General features: G+C 40.6%; 1 pseudogene; it reads left to right on the top strand.

Annotated features, from left to right (window-relative positions):
- Positions 1-10400: 10400 nt before the first annotated feature.
- LOC124025534 lies at positions 10401-25870 on the top strand (annotated as a pseudogene).
- Positions 25871-27108: the final 1238 nt, after the last annotated feature.

Genomic DNA, 27108 nt, shown 5'->3' with positions numbered 1-27108 from the left:
AGTAACATCCCTGTAACATCCCTGTTAATATCTACTACAGTAACATCCCTGTTCATATCTACTACAGTAACATCCCTGTTAATGTTCATATCTACTACAGTAACATCCCTGTTAATATCTACAACAGTAAAGTTAATATCTACTACAGTAACATCCCTGTTAATGTTAATATCTACTACAGTAACATCCCTGTTCATATCTACTACAGTAACATCCCTGTTAATGTTCATATCTACTACAGTAACATCCCTGTTCATATCTACTACAGTAACATCCCTGTTAATATCTACTACAGTAACATCCCTGTTAATATCTACTACAGTAACATCCCTGTTAATATCTACTACAGTAACATCCCTGTTAATATCTAACTCCCTGTTAAATGTTCATATCTACTACAGTAACATCCCTGTTAATATCTACTACAGTAACATCCCTGTTCATATCTACTACAGTAACATCCCTGTTAATATCTACTACAGTAACATCCCTGTTAATGTTCATATCTACTACAGTAACATCCCTGTTAATATCTACTACAGTAACATCCTGTTAATATCTACTACAGTAACATCCCTGTTAATATCTACTACAGTAACATCCCTGTTAATATCTACTACAGTAACATCCCTGTTAATGTTAATATCTACTACAGTAACATCCCTGTTCATATCTACTACAGTAACATCCCTGTTAATATCTACTACAGTAACATCCCTGTTAATATCTACTACAGTAACATCCCTAATATCTACTACAGTTCCCTGTTAATATCTACTACAGTAACATCCCTGTTAATGTTCATATCTACTACAGTAACATCCCTGTTAATATCTACAACAGTAACATCCCTGTTAATATCTACTACAGTAACATCCCTGTTAATGTTCATATCTACTACAGTAACATCCCTGTTAATATCTACAACAGTAACATCCTGTTAATATCTACTACAGTAACATCCCTGTTAATGTTCATATCTACTACAGTAACATCCCTGTTAATATCTACTACAGTAACATCCCTGTTCATATCTACTACAGTAACATCCCTGTTCATATCTACTACACAGTAACATCCCTGTTAATGTTCATATCTACTACAGTAACATCCCTGTTAATATCTACTACAGTAACATCCCTGTTCATATCTACTACAGTAACATCCCTGTTAATATCTACTACAGTAACATCCCTGTTAATGTTCATATCTACTACAGTAACATCCCTGTTAATATCTACTACAGTAACATCCCTGTTAATATCTACTACAGTAACATCCCTGTTAATATCTACTACAGTAACATCCTGTTAATATCTACTACAGTAACATCCCTGTTCATATCTACTACAGTAACATCCCTGTTAATATCTACTACAGTAACATCCCTGTTAATATCTACTACAGTAACATCCCTGTTAATATCTACTACAGTAACATCCCTGTTAATGTTAATATCTACTACAGTAACATCCTGTTCATATCTACTACAGTTCCCTGTTATATCTACTACAGTAACATCCCTGTTAATATCTACTACAGTAACATCCCTGTTAATATCTACTACAGTAACATCCTCCTGTTAATATCTACTACAGTAACATCCCTGTTCATATCTACTACAGTAACATCCCTGTTAATATCTACTACAGTAACATCCCTGTTAATATCTACTACAGTAACATCCCTGTTCATATCTACTACAGTAACATCCCTGTTAATATCTACTACAGTAACATCCCTGTTAATGTTCATATCTACTACAGTAACATCCCTGTTAATGTTCATATCTACTACAGTAACATCCCTGTTAATATCTACTACAGTAACATCCCTGTTAATGTTCATATCTACTACAGTAACATCCCTGTTAATATCTACTACAGTAACATCCCTGTTAATGTTCATATCTACTACAGTAACATCCCTGTTAATATCTACTACAGTAACATCCCTGTTAATGTTATATAACTACTACAGTAACATCCCTGTTAATGTTAATATCTACTACAGTAACATCCCTGTTAATGTTCATATCTACTACAGTAACATCCCTGTTAATATCTACTACAGTAACATCCCTGTTAATATCTACTACAGTAACATCCCTGTTAATATCTACTACAGTAACATCCCTGTTAATATTCTATATCTACTACAGTAACATCCCTGTTCATATCTACTACATCCTGTAACATCCCTGTTAATGTTCATATCTACTACAGTAACATCCCTGTTAATATCTACTACAGTAACATCCCTGTTCATATCTACTACAGTAACATCCCTGTTAATATCTACTACAGTAACATCCCTGTTAATATCTACTACAGTAACATCCTGTTCATATCTACTACAGTAACATCCCTGTTAATATCTACTACAGTAACATCCCTGTTAATGTTCATATCTACTACAGTAACATCCCTGTTAATGTTCATATCTACTACAGTAACATCCCTGTTAATGTTAATATCTACTACAGTAACATCCCTGTTAATATCTACTACAGTAACATCCCTGTTAATGTTCATATCTACAGTAACATCCTGTTAATATCTACTACAGTAACATCCCTGTTAATATCTACTACAGTAACATCCCTGTTCATATCTACTACAGTAACATCCCTGTTAATATCTACTACAGTAACATCCCTGTTAATGTTCATATCTACTACAGTAACATCCCTGTTAATGTTCATATCTACTACAGTAACATCCCTGTTAATGTTCATATCTACTACAGTAACATCCTGTTATATCTACTACAGTAACATCCCTGTTAATATCTACTACAGTAACATCCCTGTTAATGTTAATATCTACTACAGTAACATCCCTGTTAATATCTACTACAGTAACATCCCTGTTAATGTTCATATCTACTACAGTAACATCCCTGTTAATATCTACTACAGTAACATCCCTGTTAATGTTCATATCTACTACAGTAACATCCCTGTTCATATCTACTACAGTAACATCCCTGTTCATATCTACTACAGTAACATCCCTGTTAATATCTACTACAGTAACATCCCTGTTAATATCTACTACAGTAACATCCCTGTTCATATCTACTACAGTAACATCCCTGTTAATGTTCATATCTACTACAGTAACATCCCTGTTCATATCTACTACAGTAACATCCCTGTTAATATCTACTACAGTAACATCCCTGTTAATATCTGTTCATATCTACTACAGTAACATCCCTGTTCATATCTACTACAGTAACATCCCTGTTAATGTTCATATCTACTACAGTAACATCCCTGTTCATTTCTACTACAGTAACATCCCTGTTAATGTTCATATCTACTACAGTAACATCCCTGTTAATGTTCATATCTACTACAGTCATGTCCCCCACAGTAACACACTAATATAAAACAGTCTTTTCCCTTATCTCTGAGTCATTCCGGGGTCCTACTAGCTGAAATCTAAGCCCCTGCCACACAATGCGTCACGGTGCTGCAGCATGCTTGTCCTCTGTCCCCCTGTCTACTACCGTAAACACTTTAACATCTATTACCCTGACACTGGTCCATCTCTCAGCCCTAAGTCACAACACAACACCAGCCAATGTCACTACACATTCCTACAGTCAGAACTAATGAACATCCCTGTAGTGATGCAGAATAGTGAAACAGTACAAAGTAATTTAATGTCAACACTTACTGCTTCTAGCAACTCTGCTCCCTCCTCCACTGCCATTTTCCCTGTTTGAGAGTGACACTACGGTTCATATCTCGTCAATTAGCAGCGCAGGGATTGGCCCAAGCAGAGAACATTATATCAGCGCTAAAAATACCTGGCTGGAAGAAACATGACGAGTTCCGGAGACCAGGACACTACAGCAATGGAACTACCTAGCCTGCTAACACTGGTCTCAACCTGATACTACCTAGCCTGCTAACACTGGTCTCAACCTGATACTACCTAGCCTGCTAACACTGGTCTCAACCTGATACTACCTAGCCTGCTAACACTGGTCTCAACCTGATACTACCTAGCCTGCTAACACTGGTCTCAACCTGATACTACCTAGCCTGCTAACACTGGTCTCAACCTGATACTACCTAGCCTGCTAACACTGGTCTCAACCTGATACTACCTAGCCTGCTAACACTGGTCTCAACCTGATACTACCTAGCCTAACACTGGTCTCAACCTGATACTACCTAGCCTGCTAACACTGGTCTCAACCTGATACTACCTAGCCTGCTAACACTGGTCTCAACCTGATACTACTAGCCTGCTAACACTGGTCTCAACCTGATACTACCTAGCCTGCTAACACTGGTCTCAACCTGATACTACCTAGCCTGCTAACACTGGTCTCAACCTGATACTACCTAGTCTGCTAACACTGGTCTCAACCTGATACTACCTAGCCTGCTAACACTGGTCTCAACCTGATACTACCTAGCCTGCTAACACTGGTCTCAACCTGATACTACCTAGCCTGCTAACACTGGTCTCAACCTGATACTACCTAGCCTGCTAACACTGGTCTCAACCTGATACTACCTAGCCTGCTAACACTGGTCTCAACCTGATACTACCTAGCCTGCTAACACTGGTCTCAACCTGATACTACCTAGCCTGCTAACACTGGTCTCAACCTGATACTACCTAGCCTGCTAACACTGGTCTCAACCTGATACTACCTAGCCTGCTAACACTGGTCTCAACCTGATACTACCTAGCCTGCTAACACTGGTCTCAACCTGATACTACCTAGCCTGCTAACACTGGTCTCAACCTGATACTACCTAGCCTGCTAACACTGGTCTCAACCTGATACTACCTAGCCTGCTAACACTGGTCTCAACCTGATACTACCTAGCCTGCTAACACTGGTCTCAACCTGATACTACCTAGCCTGCTAACACTGGTCTCAACCTGATACTACCTAGTCTGCTAACACTGGTCTCAACCTGATACTACCTAGCCTGCTAACACTGGTCTCAACCTGATACTACCTAGCCTGCTAACACTGGTCTCAACCTGACACTACCTAGCCTGCTAACACTGGTCTCAACCTGATACTACCTAGCCTGCTAACACTGGTCTCAACCTGATACTACCTAGCCTGCTAACACTGGACTCAACCTGACACTACCTAGCCTGCTAACACTGGTCTCAACCTGACACTACCTAGCCTGCTAACACTGGTCTCAACCTGATACTACCTAGCCTGCTAACACTGGTCTCAACCTGATACTACCTAGCCTGCTAACACTGGTCTCAACCTGATACTACCTAGCCTGCTAACACTGGTCTCAACCTGACACTACCTAGCCTGCTAACACTGGTCTCAACCTGACACTACCTAGCCTGCTAACACTGGTCTCAACCTGATACTACCTAGCCTGCTAACACTGGTACTCAACCTGATACTACCTAGCCTGCTAACACTGGTCTCAACCTGACACTACCTAGCCTGCTAACACTGGTCTCAACCTGATACTACCTAGCCTGCTAACACTGGTCTTAACCCTGAGACTACCTAGCCTGCTAACACTGGTCTTAACCCCTGAGACTACCTAGCCTGTTAACACTGGTCTTAACCCTGAGACTACGTAGCCTGCTAACACTGGTCTTAACCTGATACTACCTAGCCTGCTAACACTGGTCTTAACCCCTGAGACTACCTAGCCTGCTACACTGGTCTCAACCTGATACTACCTAGCCTGCTAACACTGGTCTCAACCTGACACTACCTAGCCTGCTAACACTGGTCTCAACCTGATACTACCTAGCCTGCTAACACTGGTCTCAACCTGACACTACCTAGCCTGCTAACACTGGTCTCAACCTGATACTACGTAGCCTGCTAACACTGGTCTTAACCCCTGATACTACGTAGCCTGCTAACACTGGTCTTAACCCCTGATACTACCTAGCCTGCAAACACTGGTCTTAACCCCTGAGACTACCTAGCCTGCTAACACTGGTCTTAACCCCCGAGACTACCTAGCCTGCTAACACTGGTCTTAACCCTTGAGACTACCTAGCCTGCTAACACTGGTCTTAACCCCCGAGACTACCTAGCCTGCTAACACTGGTCTTAACCTGACACTACCTAGCCTGCTAACACTGGTCTCAACCTGACACTACCTAGCCTGCTAACACTGGTCTTAACCCCTGAGACTACCTAGCCTGCTAACACTTGTCCCAACCTGATACTACCTAGCCTGCTAACACTGGTCTCAACCTGATACTACCTAGCCTGCTAACAAGTGAATGCACCAATTTGTAAGTCGCTCTGGATAAGAGCGTCTGCTAAATGACTTAAATGTAAATGTAACACTGGTCTTAACCCCTGAGACTACCTAGCCTGCTAACACTGGTCTTAACCTGACACTACCTAGCCTGCTAACACTGGTCTCAACCTGATACTACCTAGCCTGCTAACACTGGTCTTAACCCCTGAGACTACCTAGCCTGCTAACACTGGTCTTAACCTGACACTACCTAGCCTGCTAACACTGGTCTCAACCTGATACTACCCAGCCTGCTAACACTGGTCTCAACCTGACACTACCTAGCCTGCTAACACTGGTCCCAACCTGACACTACCTAGCCTGCTAACACTGGTCTCAACCTGACACTACCTAGCCTGCTAACACTGGTCTTAACCTGATACTACCTAGCCTGCTAACACTGGTCTCAACCTGATACTACCCAGCCTGCTAACACTGGTCTCAACCTGACACTACTTAGCCTGCTAACACTGGTCTCAACCTGATACTACCTAGCCTGCTAACACTGGTCTCAACCTGATACTACCCAGCCTGCTAACACTGGTCTCAACCTGACACTACTTAGCCTGCTAACACTGGTCTCAACCTGACACTACCTAGCCTGCTAACACTGGTCTTAACCTGATACTACTAGCCTGCTAACACTGGTCTCAACCTGATACTACCCAGCCTGCTAACACTGGTCTCAACCTGACACTACCTAGCCTGCTAACACTGGTCTCAACTCCTGACACTACTACCCAGCCTGACTAACACTGGTCTCAACCTGATACTACCTAGCCTGCTAACACTGGTCTCAACCTGATACTACCTACAGCCTGCTCCCTGACACTGGCTTCACAGCTCCCTGAACCTGACACTACAGAGCCTGCTAACACTGGTCTCACAGCTGATACTACCTAGCCTGCTAACACTGGTCTCAACCTGACACCACCTAGCCTAGCTAACACTGGTCTCAACTCTGACACTACCTAGCCTCACAGCATCTAGACTCAAAACTCCCTGACACTACCTAGCCTCACAGTCTCTCACACTCCTGACACTACCTAGCCTCACAGCTCCCTGACACTGCCTAGCCTCACAGCTCCCTGACAGTATCTAGCATCTCACAGCTCCCTGACATTACCTAGCCTCACAGCTTCCTGACACTACCTAGCTTCACAGCTCCCTGACACTACCTAGCCTCACAGCTCCCTGACAGTATCTAGCTTCCCTGACACTACTCCCTGACACTCACCTCCCTGAGCTTCACAGCTCCCTGACACTACCTAGTCTCACAGCTCCTGACAGTACCAAGCCTCACAGCTCCCTGACACTACCTAGCCTCACAGCTCCTCCCTGACACTACCTAGCTTCACAGCTCCCTGACACTACCTAGCCTCACAGCTCCCTGACAGCCTCACAGCTCCCTGACAGTACCTAGCTTCACAGTTCCCTGACACTACCTAGCCTCACAGCATCTAGCTTCACAGCTCCCCAGCCTCACAGCTACCTGACACTACCTAGTCTCACAGCTCCATGACACTACCTAGCCTCACAGCTCCCTGACAGTATCTAGCTTCACAGCTCCCTGACAGTATCTAGCTTCACAGCTCCCTGACAGTATCTAGCTTCACAGCTCCCTGACAGCATCTAGCTTCACAGCTCCCCAGCCTCACAGCTCCCTGACAGTATCTAGCTTCACAGCTCCCCAGCCTCACAGCTCCCTGACAGTATCTAGCTTCACAGCTCCCTGACAGTATCTAGCTTCACAGCTCCCTGACAGTATCTAGCTTCACAGCTCCCCAGCCTCACAGCTCCCTGACAGTACCTAGCCTCACAGCTCCCTGACAGTAATACCGGTGCTGTGACCACTAGCCTTTCCCCAGCTGTCTCCACAGACAGCACCTCTACATAGCTGAGCTGGGGATCTCTCCCTCACTTACCATATTTGTAGGCGCAAGTCACTCTGTGCAGCATGATCCGTAGGGGGGACCAAAATAGCAGCGCAAAATCAGCTGGTTTGGACCGGCCCTGCTGGCCTCCCTGTCTGGAATCTGTTCTGCACAAGTCCTATTGTCATATGGTTAATCAGCTCTTTTCTCTATACAATGCAGTCCACAGCCAGTCAGTCAGTCAGTCAGCCAGCCAGACAGCCTTGTAGTCAACCAGTCAGTCTGCCAGTTAGTCAACCAGTCAGCCAGTAAGCCAGCCAGTCAGTCAGCGAGTCCCACTCGTCCCGGCTCAGCCACCCACCACTATAGAGAACCAGTCTGCCATGCCGGGAAGTTGAGCACAAAGTCAACTGGTCCAGCTTAGGGAAGACTTATTATGGAGAGCTGCCTGATCAGTCCGCTTGGTCTGGTCCCTCAACCCACTGCTGGACTGGACACGACTGGGCTGGTAGTAACCACTGTCTGGCAGCATAAACAGCCGCCAGCCTAATTAATTGAATCAATGCAGTCAGCAGTAATTCATTCTGATATTTTGAAATGCTTCCTCTCTTTGAGACAGTGAAATGCCTCCTTTGAGACAGTGAAATGCTCCCTTTGAGACAGTGAAATGCCTCCCTCTCTTTGAGACAGTGAAATGCCTCCCTCTCTTTGAGACAGTGAAATGCCTCCCTCTCTTTGAGAGTGAAATTCCTCCCTCTCTTTGAGACAGTGAAATGCCTCCCTCTCTTTGAGACAGTGAAATGCCTCCCTCTCTTTGAGACAGTGAAATGCCTCCCTCTCTTTGAGACAGTGAAATGCCTCCCTCTCTTTGAGACAGTGAAATGCCTCCCTCTCTTTGAGACAGTGAAATGCCTCCCTCTCTTTGAGACAGTGAAATGCCTCCCTCTCTTTGAGACAGTGCAATTTAATTCAAGATGCTAGGCACCCAACCAGCCAAACATTAAATACATGTAATAACTCAATTACATTTTATTGGTAAAGGTCAATCCAAATATATTTTTATTTGGGCCTGTCCTATCAATAGATCATGGGCCTGTCCTATCAATAGATCATGGGCCTGTCCTATCGATAGATCATGGGTCTGTCCTATCGATAGATCATGGCCCTGTCCTATCAATAGATCATGGGTCTGTCCTATCGATAGATCATGGCCCTGTCCTATCGATAGATCATCGGCCTGTCCTATCGATAGATCATGGGTCTGTCCTATCGATAGATCATGGCCCTGTCCTATCGATAGATCATGGCCCTGTCCTATCAATAGATCATGGCCCTGTCCTATCAATAGATAATGGCCCTGTCCTATCAATAGATCATGGGCCTGTCCTATCGATAGATCATCGGCCTGTCCTATCGATAGATCATGGCCCTGTCCTATCGATAGATCATCGGCCTGTCCTATCGATAGATCATGGGTCTGTCCTATCGATAGATCATGGCCCTGTCCTATCGATAGATCATGGGTCTGTCCTATCGATAGATCATGGCTCTGTCCTATCGATAGATCATGGCCCTGTCCTATCAATGGATCATGGCCCTGTCCTATCGATAGATCATGGGTCTGTACTATCGATAGATCATGGCCCTGTCCTATCGATAGATCATGGGTCTGTCCTATCAATAGATCATGGCCCTGTCCTATCAATATGCTCTGGGTTGTCTTTATAAAAGAGGTGTGGGACCAGGGAAAGTACTGAGTGTTGCAACATGCTCTGGGCTGTCTTTATAAAAGAGGTGTGGACCAGAGAAAGTACTGAGTGTTGCAACATGCTCTGGGCTGTCTTTATAAAAGAGGTGTGGACCAGAGAAAGTACTGAGTGTTGCAACATGCTCTGGGCTGTCTTTATAAAAGAGGTGTGCATCTTAGTGGGGACAAACAGCTCATGAAGACACTGACATCTGCCACTGATACAGGTGAGCTCATGCATGTCTCTCACTATTCTTAACTGATCACAAATCATTTCAAATAAAACAATTGGGAAGGGAGGTTTTCATGGTGCCTAATGTAACATTGTCTGATCTGTTCAGTCATCATAGGACCTAACTAGAATCCTGCTTGTTAACACAGTAAAATGTCAATAGTCATAGTGAGACAGAGTGACTGTGTAAGTGTTAGTATTTCACCAACAGCTGGAGACCTGAACAATACTGTAGTAAATGAGCTCCCTTTTCTTACAGGGCACCCATTCAACATACTATTCTGAAGTTTCCTTCAAAGGCAAACAGACATCTATCACAACAACGATGGTATGTATTAATAAACCACAGTATTATAAGAATGATCAGAAAACAGCATTCAGAGATACTAATGAGAATATAGGACATGTGTCTCTAATGAAAAGCCCCATTCTGGTGGGAAGCTGCTATAGACCACCAAGTGCTAACAGTCAGTATCTGGATAATATGTGTGAAATGCTTGATAATGTTTGTGATATCAACAGAGAAGTATATTTTCTGGGGGATTTAAATATTGACGGTCTTTCATCAGGCTGCCCACTCAGTAAAAAGCTTCAAACTGTAACCAGTGCCTGCAACCTGGTTCAGGTTATTAGTCAACCTACCAGGGTATTTTACAAACAACACAGGAATTAAATCACCAACATGTATTGATCACATCTTTACTGATGCTGCAGAGATTTGTTTGAAAGCAGTATACAAATCCATAGGATGTAGTGATCACAATATAACAGCTATATCTAGGAAAACTAACGTTCCAAAGGCTGGGCCTAATATAGTGTATAAGAGGACAGGCTGGGCCTAATATAGTGTATAAGAGGACAGGCTGGGCCTAATATAGTGTATAAGAGGACAGGCTGGGCCTAATATAGTGTATAAGAGGACAGGCTGGGCCTAATATAGTGTATAAGAGGACAGGCTGGGCCTAATATAGTGTATAAGAGGACAGGCTGGGCCTAATATAGTGTATAAGAGGACAGGCTGATGCTGGGCCTAATATAGTGTATAAGAGGACAGGCTGGGCCTAATATAGTGTATAAGAGGACAGGCTGGGCCTAATATAGTGTATAAGAGGACAGGCTGGGTCTAATATAGTGTATAAGAGGACAGGCTGATGCTGGGCCTAATATAGTGTATAAGAGGACAGGCTGGGCCTAATATAGTGTATAAGTGTATATAGAGGACAGGCTGGGCCTAATATAGTGTATAAGAGGACAGGCTGATACTGGGCCTAATATAGTGTATAAGAGGACAGGCTGGGCCTAATATAGTGTATAAGAGGACAGGCTGGGCCTAATATAGTGTATAAGAGGACAGGCTGGGCCTAATATAGTGTATAAGAGGACAGGCTGGGCCTAATATAGTGTATAAGAGGACAGGCTGATGCTGGGCCTAATATAGTGTATAAGAGGACAGGCTGGGCCTAATATAGTGTATAAGAGGACAGGCTGGGTCTAAGGACAGGCTATAGTATATAAGAGGACAGCCTGATGCTGGGCCTAATATAGTGTATAAGAGGACAGGCTGGGCCTAATATAGTGTATAAGAGGACAGGCTGGGCCTAATATAGTGTATAAGAGGACAGGCTGATACTAAGGGCCTAATATAGTGTATAAGAGGACAGGCTGGGCCTAATATAGTGTATAAGAGGACAGTTGGTAATAGTGTATGGCACTTGTAATATAGGGTATAAAAAGGGTTCGAGGACAGGCTGGGCCACCCATACGTAGAATGTATAACAGGCTGGGCAATATAGCTGTATAGTCAAGCTGGGCCTAATATAGTGTATAAAAGGACAGGCTGGGCTAAATGGCATATATTATATATTGGGCCTAATAGTGTATAAGAGGACAGGCTGGGCCTAATATAGTGTATAAGAGGACAGGCTGGGCCTAATATAGTGTATAAGAGGACAGGCTGGGCCTAATATAGTGTATAAGAGGACAGGCTGGGCCTAATATAGTGTATAAGAGGACAGGCTGGGCCTAATATAGTGTATAAGAGGACAGGCTGGGCCTAATATAGTGTATAAGAGGACAGGCTGGGCCTAATATAGTGTATAAGAGGACAGGCTGGGCCTAATATAGTGTATAAGAGGACAGGCTGGGCCTAATATAGTGTATAAGAGGACAGGCTGGGCCTAATATAGTGTATAAGAGGACAGGCTGGGCCTAATATAGTGTATAAGAGGACAGGCTGGGCCTAATATAGTATATAAGAGGTCAAGCTGGGCCTAATATAGTGTATAAGAGGACAGGCTGGGCCTAATATAGTGTATAAGAGGACAGGCTGGGCCTAATATAGTATATAAGAGGTCAAGCTGGGCCTAATATAGTGTATAAGAGGACAGGCTGGGCCTAATATAGTGTATAAGAGGACAGACTGGGCCTAATATAGTATATAAGAGGTCAGGCTGGGCCTAATATAGTGTATAAGAGGTCATGCTGGGACTAATATAGTGTATAAAAGGACAGGCTGGGCCTAATATAGTGTATAAGAGGACAGGCTGATGCTGGGCCTAATATAGTGTATAAGACGACAAGCTGGGCCTAATATAGTGTATAAGAGGACAGGCTGGGCCTAATATAGTATATAAGAGGTCAGGCTGGGCCTAATATAGTGTATAAGAGGACAGGCTGGGCCTAATATAGTGTATAAGAGGACAGGCTGATGCTGGGCCTAATATAGTGTATAAGAGGACAGGCTGGGCCTAATATAGTGTATAAGAGGACAGGCTGGGCCTAATATAGTGTATAAGAGGACAGGCTGGGCCTAATATAGTGTATAAGAGGACAGGCTGGGCCTAATATAGTGTATAAGAGGACAGGCTGGGCCTAATATAGTATATAAGAGGTCAGGCTGGGCCTAATATAGTGTATAAGAGGACAGGCTGGGCCTAATATAGTGTATAAGAGGACAGGCTGATGCTGGGCCTAATATATGTATAAGAGGACAGGCTGGGCCTAATATAGTGTATAAGAGGACAGTCTGGGCCTAATATAGTGTATAAGAGGACAGGCTGATGCTGGGCCTAATATAGTGTATAAGAGGACAGGCTGGGCCTAATATAGTGTATAAGAGGACAGGCTGGGCCTAATATAGTGTATAAGAGGACAGGCTGGGCCTAATATAGTGTATAAGAGGACAGGCTGGGCCTAATATAGTGTATAAGAGGACAGGCTGGGCCTAATATAGTGTATAAGAGGTCAGGCTGGGCCTAATATAGTGTATAAGAGGACAGGCTGGGCCTAATATAGTATATAAGAGGTCAGGCTGGGCCTAATATAGTGTATAAGAGGACAGGCTGATGCTGGGCCTAATATAGTGTATAAGAGGACAGGCTGGGCCTAATATAGTGTATAAGAGGACAGGCTGGGCCTAAGATAGTGTATAAGAGGACAGGCTGGGCCTAATATAGTGTATGCTATTGATGTAAATAATATTTGATGCTGGTCTGTGGTGTGTAATGAGGAGCAACCAGACGCTGCTGGTCTGTGGTGTGTAATGAGGAGCAACCAGACGCTGCTGGTCTGTGGTGTGTAATGAGGAGCAACCAGATGCTGCTGGTCTGTGGTGTGTAATGAGGAGCAACCAGATGCAGATATTTCTAAAACTAAAAGTATTGTATTTGGAACAAAACACTCACTAAACCCTAAACCTCAACTAAATCTTGTAATAAATCATGTGGAAGTTAAGTTGACTAAACTGCTTGGAGTAACCCTAGATTGTAAACTGTCATGGTCAAAACATATTGGTGCAGTAGTAGCTAAGATGGGGAGAAGTCTGTCTATAATCAAGCGCTGCTCTGCCTTCTTAACAACACTATCAACAAGGTAGGTCCTACAGGCCCTAGTTTCTACCTTCTTAACAACACTATCAACAAGGCAGGTCCTACAGGCCCTAGTTTCTACCTTCTTAACAACACTATCAACAAGGCAGGTCCTACAGGCCCTAGTTTCTACCTTCTTAACAACACTATCAACAAGGCAGGTCCTACAGGCCCTAGTTTCTACCTTCTTAACAACACTATCAACAAGGCAGGTCCTACAGGACCTAGTTTTGTCGCACCTGGACTACTGTTCAGCCGTGTGGTCAGGTGCAACAAAGAGGAACTTAGGAAAATTGCAATTGGCTCAGAACAGGGCAGCACGGCTGGCCCTTGGATATACACAGAGAGCTAATATTAATAATATGCATGTCAATCTCTCCTGGCTGAAAGTGGAGGAGATTGACTTCATCACTATTTTAATTTATGAAAGCTATTGACATGTTAAATGCACTGAGCTGTCTGTCTGAATTACTGGCGCACAGCTCAGACACCCATGTATACCCCACAATACATGCCACGAGGTCTCTTCACAGTCCCCAAGTCCAGAACAGACTATGGGAGGCGCACAGTACGACTACATGGAACTCTATTCCACAGTACTACATAGAGCCATGACTACATGGAACTCTATTCCACAGTACTACATAGAGCCATAACTACATGGAACTCTATTCCACAGTACTACATAGAGCCATTACTACATGGAACTCTATTCCACATCAGGTAACTGATGTAGCAGTGGAATCAGATTTTTTTTAAACAGATAAAAAACACCTTATGGAACTGCTGGGACTGTGGAGAAACACAAACACTGGCACAGACACAGGCATACACACACACACACACGCACGCACACACACACACACACACACACACACACACACACACACACACACACACACACACACACACACACACACACACACACACACACACACACACACACACACACACACACACACACACACACACACACACAAACACACACACACACACACACACACACACACACACACACACACACACACACACACACACACACACACGACAACATTTTCACTATACCAACACATGGATTTAGTACTGTAGATATGTGGTAGTGGTGGAGTAGGGGCCTGAGGGCACACAGTGTGTTGTGAAATCTGTGAATGTATTGTAATGTTTTTAAAACTGTATAAACTGCCTTATTTTGCTGGACCCCAGGAAGAGTAGCTGCTGCTTTGGCATAATAAATGTATCCATAATAACTACAAATGAACCAACACTAGACAGTTTTTGTATTAAACTGCTGTATCCATCTACCCTCTGCTGCAGTCCATCTTGCTGCTGGCTCTAATGGTCCCCGTGATGGCACAGTCCTCCCTGCATCCAGTGGACTGTGATGAGGTCTATAGATCAGGTTCTGGACAAAACGGGGTCTACACCATCTACCCTGCAGGACCTACCTCACCTGTCCAGGTCTTCTGTGACATGGGGTTGGAAAGTGCATATCGAGGAAAGTGGACGGTCAGTTTCAATGTGTGGTATTGAAATACACTTAAAGACTAATTTACCATGAACAATCTCTCTCTCTCTCTCCTAATCTGTTAATTAAACAATCTCTCTCTCTCTCTCTTAATCTGTTAATTAAACAATCTCTCTCTCCTAATCTGTTAATTAAACAATCTCTCTCTCTCTCTTAATCTGTTAATTAAACAATCTCTCTCTCTTAATCTGTTAATTAAACAATCTCTCTCTCTCCTAATCTGTTTATCAAACAATCTCTCTCTCTCTTAATCTGTTAATTAAACAATCTCTCTCTCTTTAATCTGTTAATTAAACAATCTCTCTCTCTCTCTTAATCTGTTTATCAAACAATCTCTCTCTCTCTTAATCTGTCAATTAAACAATATCTTTCTCTCTTAATCTGTCAATTAAACAATCTCTCTCTCTCTTAATCTGTCAATTAAACAATCTCTCTCTCTTAATCTGTCAATTAAACAATATCTCTCTCTTAATCTGTCAATTAAACAATCTCTCTCTCTTAATCTGTCAATTAAACTTTTTATCTTAATCTGTCAATGAAACAATCTCTCTCTAAATCAGCTGATTCAGAGGCGACAGGATGGATCAGTGAACTTCTACAGGAAGTGGGATCAGTACAAGAGTGGTTTTGGGAGCGCAGCTGGAGAGTACTGGCTGGGTAGGAACTGGTTTAACTTCTAGCCAACAGAACGATCTCCTCCTAGAACCTTGTTCTACCACTGACTTCATCCGGTTTGTCCTAGTTCATTCAAGGCCATTTGTCATTGTATTCAGACAACACAATGAACTGCTATGCTGATCTCATTCTCCAGGGCTGGAGACAATGCATCTCATGACTATGAAAGGAACCTATGAGCTGAGGGTGGACATGGAGGACTTTGAGGGAATAAGGTCTATGCTCAGTACTCTTCCTTCTCCGTTGGACCAGAGGCTGAAGGATACCTGCTAACACTGGGGTCATTTAAAGATGGCGGAGCAGGTGGGTGACAATTTATATTGTCCAAGAAAAAATAACCAAAGAATAAAAGTCTAATAAAATAGTCCAATAATATACTGTAGTACCAGAATATAGTCCAATAATATACTGTAGAACCAGAATATAGTCCAATAATATACTGTAGAACCAGAATATAGTCCAAGAATATACTGTAGAACCAGAATATAGTCCAATAATATACTGTAGTACCAGAATATAGTCCAAGAATATACTGTAGAACCAGAATATACTGTAGTACCAGAATATAGTCCAAGAATATACTGTAGAACCAGAATATACTGTAGTACCAGAATATAGTCCAAGAATATACTGTAGTACCAGAATATAGTCCAAGAATATACTGTAGTACCAGAATATAGTCCAAGAATATACTGTAGTACCAGAATATAGTCCAAGAATATACTGTAGTACCAGAATATAGTCCAAGAATATACTGTAGTACCAGAATATAGTCCAAGAATATACTGTAGTACCAGAATATAGTCCAAGAATATACTGTAGTACCAGAATATAGTCCAAGAATATACTGTAGTACCAGAATATAGTCCAATAATATACTGTAGTACCAGAATATAGTCCAATAATATACTGTAGAACCAGAATATAGTCCAATAATATACTGTGTACCAGAATATAGTCCAATAATATACTGTAGAACCAGAATATAGTCCAATAATATACTGTAGTACCAGAATATAGTCCAAGAATATACTGTAGTACCAGAATATAGTCCAAGAATATACTGTAGTACCAGAATATAGTCCAAGAATATACTGTAGTACCAGAATATAGTCCAAGAATATACTGTAGTACCAGAATATAGTCCAAGAATATACTGTAGTACCAGAATATAGTCCAAGAATATACTGTAGTACCAGAATATAGTCCAAGAATATACTGTAGTACCAGAATATAGTCCAAGAATATACTGTAGTACCAGAATATAGTCCAATAATATACTGTAGTACCAGAATATAGTCCAATAATATACTGTAGAACCAGAATATAGTCCAATAATATACTGTAGTACCAGAATATAGTCCAATAATATACTGTAGAACCAGAATATAGTCCAATAATATACTGTAGTACCAGAATATAGTCCAATAATATACTGTAGTACCAGAATATAGTACCAGAATATACTGTAGAACCAGAATATAGTCCAATAATATACTGTAGTACCAGAATATAGTCCAAGAATATACTGTAGTACCAGAATATAGTCCAATAATATACTGTAGTACCAGAATATAGTCCAATAATATACTGTAGAACCAGAATATAGTCCAATAATATACTGTAGTACCAGAATATAGTCCAATAATATACTGTAGAACCAGAATATAGTCCAATAATATACTGTAGTACCAGAATATAGTCCAATAATATACTGTAGTACCAGAATATAGTACCAGAATATACTGTAGAACCAGAATATAGTCCAATAATATACTGTAGTACCAGAATATAGTCCAAGAATATACTGTAGTACCAGAATATAGTCCAATAATATACTGTAGAACCAGAATATAGTCCAATAATATACTGTAGTACCAGAATATAGTCCAATAATATACTGTAGTACCAGAATATAGTCCAATAATATACTGTAGTACCAGAATATAGTCCAATAATATACTGTAGAACCAGAATATAGTCCAAGAATATACTGTAGTACCAGAATATAGTCCAATAATATACTGTAGTACCAGAATATAGTCCAATAATATACTGTAGAACCAGAATATAGTCCAATAATATACTGTAGTACCAGAATATAGTCCAATAATATACTGTAGTACCAGAATATAGTCCAATAATATACTGTAGTACCAGAATATAGTCCATTAATATACTGTAGTACCATAATATAGTCCAAGAATATACTGTAGTACCAGAATATAGTCCAATAATATACTGTAGTACCAGAATATAGTCCAATAATATACTGTAGTACCAGAATATAGTACCAGAATATACTGTAGAACCAGAATATAGTCCAATAATATACTGTAGTACCAGAATATAGTCCAAGAATATACTGTAGTACCAGAATATAGTCCAATAATATACTGTAGTACCAGAATATAGTCCAATAATATACTGTAGTACCAGAATATAGTACCAGAATATACTGTAGAACCAGAATATAGTCCAATAATATACTGTAGTACCAGAATATAGTCCAAGAATATACTGTAGTACCAGAATATAGTCCAATAATATACTGTAGAACCAGAATATAGTCCAATAATATACTGTAGTACCAGAATATAGTCCAATAATATACTGTAGTACCAGAATATAGTCCAATAATATACTGTAGTACCAGAATATAGTCCAATAATATACTGTAGAACCAGAATATAGTCCAAGAATATACTGTAGTACCAGAATATAGTCCAATAATATACTGTAGTACCAGAATATAGTCCAATAATATACTGTAGAACCAGAATATAGTCCAATAATATACTGTAGTACCAGAATATAGTCCAATAATATACTGTAGTACCAGAATATAGTCCAATAATATACTGTAGTACCAGAATATAGTCCATTAATATACTGTAGTACCATAATATAGTCCAAGAATATACTGTAGTACCAGAATATAGTCCAATAATATACTGTAGTACCAGAATATATTCCAATAATATACTGTAGTACCAGAATATAGTCCAATAATATACTGTAGTACCAGAATATAGTCCATTAATACACTGTAGTACCATAATATAGTCCAATAATATACTGTAGTACCAGAATATAATACCAGAATATACTGTAGTACCAGAATATAGTCCAATAATATACTGTAGTACCAGAATATAGTACCAGAATATAGTCCAATAATATACTGTAGAACCAGAATATACTGTAGTACCAGAATATAGTCCAATAATATACTGTAGAACCAGAATATACTGTAGTACCAGAATATAGACCAAGAATATAGTACCAGAATATAGTCCAAGAGTATAGTACAAGAATATAGCACTAGAATATAGTCCAAGGGTATAGTACAAAAATATAGTACCAGAATATAGTACCAGAGTATAGTACCATAATATAGCACTAGAATATAGTCCAATAGTACAAGACGATAGCACTAGAATATAGTCCAAGGGTATAGCACAAAAATATAGTACCAGAATATAGTACCAGAGTATAGTATCAGAATATAGTACCAGAATATAGTACCAGAATACAGTACCAGAGTATAGTACCAGAATATAGTCCAAGAGTATAGTACCAGAATATAGTACCAGAGTATAGTACCAGAATATAGTACCAGAGTATAGTACCAGAATACAGTACCAGAATACAGTACCAGAGTATAGTACCAGAATATAGCACCAGAGTATAGTACCAGAATATAGTCCAAGAGTATAGTACCAGAATATACTACCAGAATATAGCACCAGAGTATAGTACCAGAGTATAGTACCAGAATATAGTACCAGAATATAGTACCAGAGTATAGTACCAGAATATAGTACCAGAGTATAGTACCAGAATATACTACCAGAATATAGTACCAGAATATAGTCCAAGAGTATAGTACCAGAGTATAGTAACAGAATATAGTAAATGTACCAGAATATAGCACCAGAGTATAGTACCAGACTATAGTACCATAATATAGTCCAAGAGTATAGTACCAGAGTATAGCACCTGAATATAGTACCAGAATATAGTACCAGAATATAGTACCAGAATATAGTACCAGAGTATAGTACCAGAATATAGTACCAGAATATAGCACCAGAGTATAGTACCAGAATATAGCACAAGAATATAGTCCAAGAGTACAGTACCAGAATATAGTACCAGAATATAGTATCAGAGTATAGTACCAGAGTATAGTACCATAATATAGCACTAGAATATAGTACCAGAGTATAGTACCATAATATAGCACTAGAATATAGTACCAGAGTATAGTACCAGAATATAGCACTAGAATATAGTACCAGACTATAGTACCATAATATAGTCCAAGAGTATAGTACCAGAGTATAGCACCTGAATATAGTACCAGAATATAGTACCAGAATATAGTACCAGAATATAGTACCAGAGTATAGTACCAGAATATAGTACCAGAATATAGCACCAGAGTATAGTACCAGAATATAGCACAAGAATATAGTCCAAGAGTACAGTACCAGAATATAGTACCAGAATATAGTATCAGAGTATAGTACCAGAGTATAGTACCATAATATAGCACTAGAATATAGTACCAGAGTATAGTACCATAATATAGCACTAGAATATAGTACCAGAGTATAGTACCATAATATAGCACTAGAATATAGTACCAGAGTATAGTACCATAATATAGCACTAGAATATAGTACCAGAGTATAGTACCAGAATATAGTATCAGAGTATAGTACCAGAGTATAGTACCATAATATAGCACTAGAATATAGTACCAGAGTATAGTACCATTTTATTTATGTAGTTATTTATTTCACCTTTATTTAACCAGGTAGGCAAGTTGAGAACAAGTTCTCATTTACAATTGTGACCTGGCCAAGATAAAGCAAAGCAGTTCGACAGATACAACGACACAGTTACACATGGAGTAAAACAAACATACAGTCAATAATACAGTATAAACAAGTCTATATACGATGTGAGCAAATGAGGTGAGAAGGGAGGTAAAGGCAAAAAAGGCCATGGTGGCAAAGTAAATACAATATAGCAAGTAAAACACTGGAATGGTAGTTTTGCAATGGAAGAATGTGCAAAGTAGAAATAAAAATAATGGGGTGCAAAGGAGCAAAATAAATAAATAAATAAAATACAGTTGGGAAAGAGGTAGTTGTTTGGGCTAAATTATAGGTGGGCTATGTACAGGTGCAGTAATCTTTGAGCTGCTCTGACAGTTGGTGCTTAAAGCTAGTGAGGGAGATAAGTGTTTCCATAATATAATAATATTATTAATAATTAATAACCATAATATAGTACCATACTATAAAATTGGAATATAGTCCATGAGTATAGTACCAGAGTATAGTACCATAATATAGCACTGGAATAAATTACCAGAGTATAGTACCAGAATATAGTGGCATAATATAGCACTAGAATATAGTACCAGAGTATAGTACCATAATATAGCACTAGAATATAGTACCAGAGTATAGTACCAGAATATAGCACTATACTATAGTACCAGAATATAGTACCATAATATAGTACCATAATATAGTCCATGAGCATAGCACTAGAACATAGTACAAGAGTATAGTACCAGAATATAGTGGCATAATATAGCACTAGAATATAGTACCAGAATATAGTACCATAATATAGTACCATAATATAGTCCATGAGCATAGCACTAGAACATAGTACAAGAGTATAGTACCAGAATATAGTACCAGAGAAAATTACAAGGAAAATAGTGCAAGAAAATCTGTCAACAAGGGTTCATTACTAGGGATGCACTATATATCGGTGAACATATCGGAATCGGCCGATATTAACTAAAAATGACAACATCAGTAGCGGCCTGATGTCTAGTTTAATGCTGATGTGCAAAACAGATGTCAGAGCTGACGTATAAACCTATATAACGTAGGTACATGACGTAATGACGCCACGTAAAATGTTGCGCTACACGTGCAACAAAGCATTCCTAACCTCGCCCACAATGTCTGCTGTGTGGATCGAGCAGACAACAAGTCCAGCAGTCATTTGAAAGGATAACAACATTTCAGAGAGATGACTCAAAGATAATGGAATTCATTGACCTTGACAATCAACCGTCCTTTGTAAGTGGGTGATGTTGGCTTTCGCCGACTGGTCGAGCACCGGTACACACTACCCAGTAGGCGCTATTTTTCAGATGTTGCCCAACCGAAGTTGGTATTAGCTAGGTTGCCACTTGTCGGTTTGCCTATTAAAATGGAACTTCAAATTTTTCAGATGTTGCCCTACCGAAATTACACAGTAATAGCGTCACTGCTATTAGCTTCACAACATACTATGGAACTATGGGGGTGGCACAGGGTTCAATTCTCGGGCCAACTCTTTTCTCTGTATATATCAATGATGTTGCTCTTGCTGCGGGCAATTCCCTGATCCACCTCTACGCAGACGACACATTCTGTGTACTTCTGGCCCTTCCTTGGACACTGTGCTATCTAACCTCCAAACGAGCTTCAATGCCATACAACACTCCTTTCGTGGCCTCCAAATGCTCTTAAACGCAAGTAAAATCAAATGCATGCTTTTCAACCATTCGCTGCTTGCACCCGCATGCCCAACTAGCATCACCACCGTGGATGGTTCCGACCTTGAATATGTGGACATCTATAAGTACCTAGGTGTCTAGCTAGACTGTACACTCTCCTTCCAGACTCATATCAAACATCTCCAATCTAAAATCAAATCTAGAGTCGGCTTTCTATTTCGCAACAAAGCCTCCTTCACTCACGCCGCCAAACTTACCCTAGTAAAACTGACTATCCTACCGATCCTCGACTTCGCGATGTCATCTACAAAATTGCTTCCAACACAGCAAACTGGATGCAGTTTATCACAGTGCCATCTGTTTTGTTACTAAAGCACCTTATACCACCCACCACTGCGACCTGTATGCTCTAGTCGTAGGGCCCTCGCTACATATTCGTCACCAGACCCACTGGCTCCAGGTCATCTACAAGGCCATGCTAGGTAAAGCTCCGCCTTATCTCAGTTCACTGGTCACGATGGCAACACCCACCCGTAGCACTCGCTCCAGCAGGTGTATCTCACTGATCATCCCTAAAGCCAACACCTCATTTGGCCGCCTTTCGTTCCAGTACTCTGCTGCCTGTGACTGGATCGAATTGCAAAAATCGCTGAAGTTGGAGACTTTTATCTCCCTCACCAACTTCAAACATCTGCTATCTGAGCAGCTAACCGATCGCTGCAGCTGTACATAGTCCATTGGTAAATAGCCCACCCAATCTACCTACCTCATCCCCATACTGTTTTTATTTATTTACTTTTGTGCTCTTTTGCACACCAGTATCTCTACCTGCACATGACCATCTGATCATTTATCACTCCAGTGTTAATCTGCAAAATTGTAATTATTCGCCAACCTCCTCATGCCTTTTGCACACAATGTATATAGACTCTCTTTTTCTTCTTTTTTTCTACAGTGTTATTGACTTGTTAATTGTTTACTCCATGTGTAACTCTGTGTTGTTGTCTGTTCACACTACTATGCTTTATCTTGGCCAGGTCGCAGTTGTAAATGAGAACTTGTTCTCAACTTGCCTACCTGGTTAAATAAAGGTGAAAAAAATACAACCAGCCTGAAAACAATGACCAGTAGAAACTGCAGTCATTTTCATTATTCTTGGCAATGATTTAGGAATCCTCGTGAGTTAGTATTAGCAAGGTTGCCACTTGTTGTTTGCCTAATGAAATGGAACTTCAGTTCATGAAAATAAATAGCTAGCCAGATACTTAACCCTTTCTCCCAAAGCTAAAGTTATAAGCAGCCAGCTACTTAACCCTGTCTCCCAAAGCTAAAGTTATAAGCAGCCAGCTACTTAACCCTGTCTCCCAAAGCTAAAGTTATAAGCAGCCAGCTACTTAACCCTGTCTCCCAAAGCTAAAGTTATAAGCAGCCAGCTAGCTTCATCTGTCTAGTGAGGCTCTACCGGACTGGGATATGTGTTGTGAAGCTAGCCACAATAAGGATTAGGCACAATAGTGGAATTTGTGGTTTGCTTTCAAAATAAAAGTCTGTTGTTGACAGTGATGCAAATGAATACAAATAGTAGAATTATGCCATACTTGTATTTTGAAGGCTAACCGCAAAGTCCACTATTGTGGTTAATCCTTATTGTGGCTAGCTTCACATAGATGGGTCCGATGAATAATAAAATAAGATCTGTCTTACAAATTAGGGTTATTTTAGATGATGACACCTAGCTATATAGTTAGCTAGCTAATTAAAGCTACTGAAATAGATGTTTTCTAGCGAACTATAGCTACTGAAACAGATGTTAGGTAGCAAAATATAGCTACTGAAATAGATGTTAGCTAGGTAACTATAGCTACTGAAATAGATGTTAGCTAGCGAACTATAGCTACTGAAATAGATGTTAGCTAGGTAACTATAGCTACTGAAATAGATGTTAGCTAGGTAACTATAGCTACTGAAATAGATGTTAGCTTGCTAACTATAGCTACTTAAATAGATGTTAGCTAGCGAACTATAGCTACTTAAATAGATGTTAACTAGCGAACTATGTCTACTGAAACAGATTATGTCGTGTTTTTTGGGGAAGAATATTGTTTGTAACACGAAATACGAGTGATAGTGTAATCAATATGAGTGATGTGTAATAACTATGTAAAAAAAAATAGGAACACCTTAAATTATTATGTGACGCGCAGTCATATTCAGGTCCTGATTGGTCAACAAACTTAATTGACACGTCAAATTTTGTTAAATAGTATATATTTTGACGCGCAAAGACCCAAACGGCGTTCCATAGAAATCCTGGTTGAGAATAAAACGCCGGAACAAATTAACAACGAAACAGCACAGCAAGTAAGTGAAAGAAATAGGTTGTGATGATGTTTTTCTGGTAATGGGGACATACGTAAATGCCAACAAAATAACTTTTGGTCAGTGTGGTGTTTGTGTGTAACCTTTATTTCACTAGGCAAGTCCGTTATAAGAACAAATTCTTATTTACAATGACGGCCTACCCCGGCCAAACCCGGACGATGCTGGGACAATTGTGCTCCGCCCTACGGGACTCTCAATCACAGCCGGATGTGATACAGCCTGGATTCGAACCAGGGACTGTAGTGACGCCTCTTGCACTGAGATGCAGGGCCTTAGACCGCTGCGCCCATGTGTGTGTGTTAACTCTTTAACTGAATGCTTCAAAGGCTGCAAACATGTTTTATATTGGTTATCTGCATCAGGTTTTTTGGGGCAAGGAACATATTGGATATTGGTATCGGCCAGAAATGTCATATCGGTGCATCACTAGTTCATACCTAAAGCTGGTGGAAGTATTATCATGAAGTTACCTAGAGTCCTTATTTATCTCCTCTGTTTCCTCAGGAGATTCTCTGGGTTTTCACAATGGTCACAAATTTACAACGTCAGATAAAGACCAGGACCTTGGCGACTCCAACTGTGCCCGGTTGTACTACGGAGGATTTTGGTACACCAACTGCCATGCTACTAACCCCAATGGGATATATGCATGGGGCGAGTCTACCTTTGGTATTGGCATCAACTGGAATTCATGGAAAGGCTATACATACTCCTGAAAGCCATCACCATGAAGATCAGACCAGCCCCTCAATAATTTCTAACACAATTGTAAAATCGGATTTTTCAATAACAATTATTGCCATACAAACATTTCCAGCACATGTACATATTCCATTTATAAGGGAGAGGGGGGTCTTTTTTAAGTAGGGTTTGTGTTTGGGTCTTCAGAGATTAGAAGGTGCAGCAGGATACAGAAGATCTCAGATCTACTCTGAAGTGCAGTGTTGCCATAGCAACAGAACCCTGACTGCAGTGGGGATTATATGACCCATCATTTAACTATCTCTGTCTCTTACCTTAACACACTGTCTGTCTCTTACCTTAACACACTGTCTGTCTCTTACCCTAACACACTGTCTGTCTCTTACCTTAACACACTGTCTGTCTCTTACCTTAACACACTGTCTGTCTCTTACCTTAACACACTGTCTGTCTCTTACCCTAACACACTGTCTGTCTCTTACCCTAACACACTGTCTGTCTCTTACCCTAACACACTGTCTGTCTCTTACCCTAACACACTGTCTGTCTCTTACCCTAACACACTGTCTGTCTCTTACCCTAACACACTGTCTGTCTCTTACCTTAACACACTGTCTGTCTCTTACCTTAACACACTGTCTGTCTCTTACCTTAACACACTGTCTGTCTCTTACCCTAACACAGTGTCTGTCTCTTACCCTAACACACTGTCTGTCTCTTACCTTAACACACTGTCTGTCTCTTACCTTAACACACTGTCTGTCTCTTACCTTAACACACTGTCTGTTATGATCACCAACACTTGAAATAAAGACAGATACTGTACCTGCAAAATGATGAATTCTCCCGCAGTTTATTGTGCAATGTTTAGAACCAACGGTCTTTGTTGCCATGCTAAAAAACACATAACCTTAAGCTCCATATTGAAATAGCATCAGTTTATTATCTATGTGACTTTAGAATAGTTACATCTGTGTAATGACTTCAGCCAACCATGTTGAATTGAGTTTGTGGGTCAGACGGTGAAGTGATTCCAATAATGAGGGTAGACCTATTGAGTGGCTTAAAGAAATACATCACAACATCAGGTCAATTGAGTGAGAAATGCCTCTTGTATGTGTGTAGATCTTTGTTTTGGTCTCACTGTTTGATGCATTGTCATCTACTTCTACATGTGTCACATACAAACCTATTACTACCTGTCAGGGCAAGGAGATTGAGGTTGTAACCTCATATAAATATCTTGGATACTACCTGTCAGGGCAAGGAGATTGAGGTTGTAACCTCATA

This window comes from Oncorhynchus gorbuscha, unplaced genomic scaffold (genome assembly GCF_021184085.1).
Source record: "Oncorhynchus gorbuscha isolate QuinsamMale2020 ecotype Even-year unplaced genomic scaffold, OgorEven_v1.0 Un_scaffold_2271, whole genome shotgun sequence".
Taxonomy (NCBI): domain Eukaryota; kingdom Metazoa; phylum Chordata; class Actinopteri; order Salmoniformes; family Salmonidae; genus Oncorhynchus; species Oncorhynchus gorbuscha.
The sequence above is the reverse complement of the archived record's forward strand: the minus strand, read 5'-3'. Positions and strand labels throughout refer to the sequence as shown.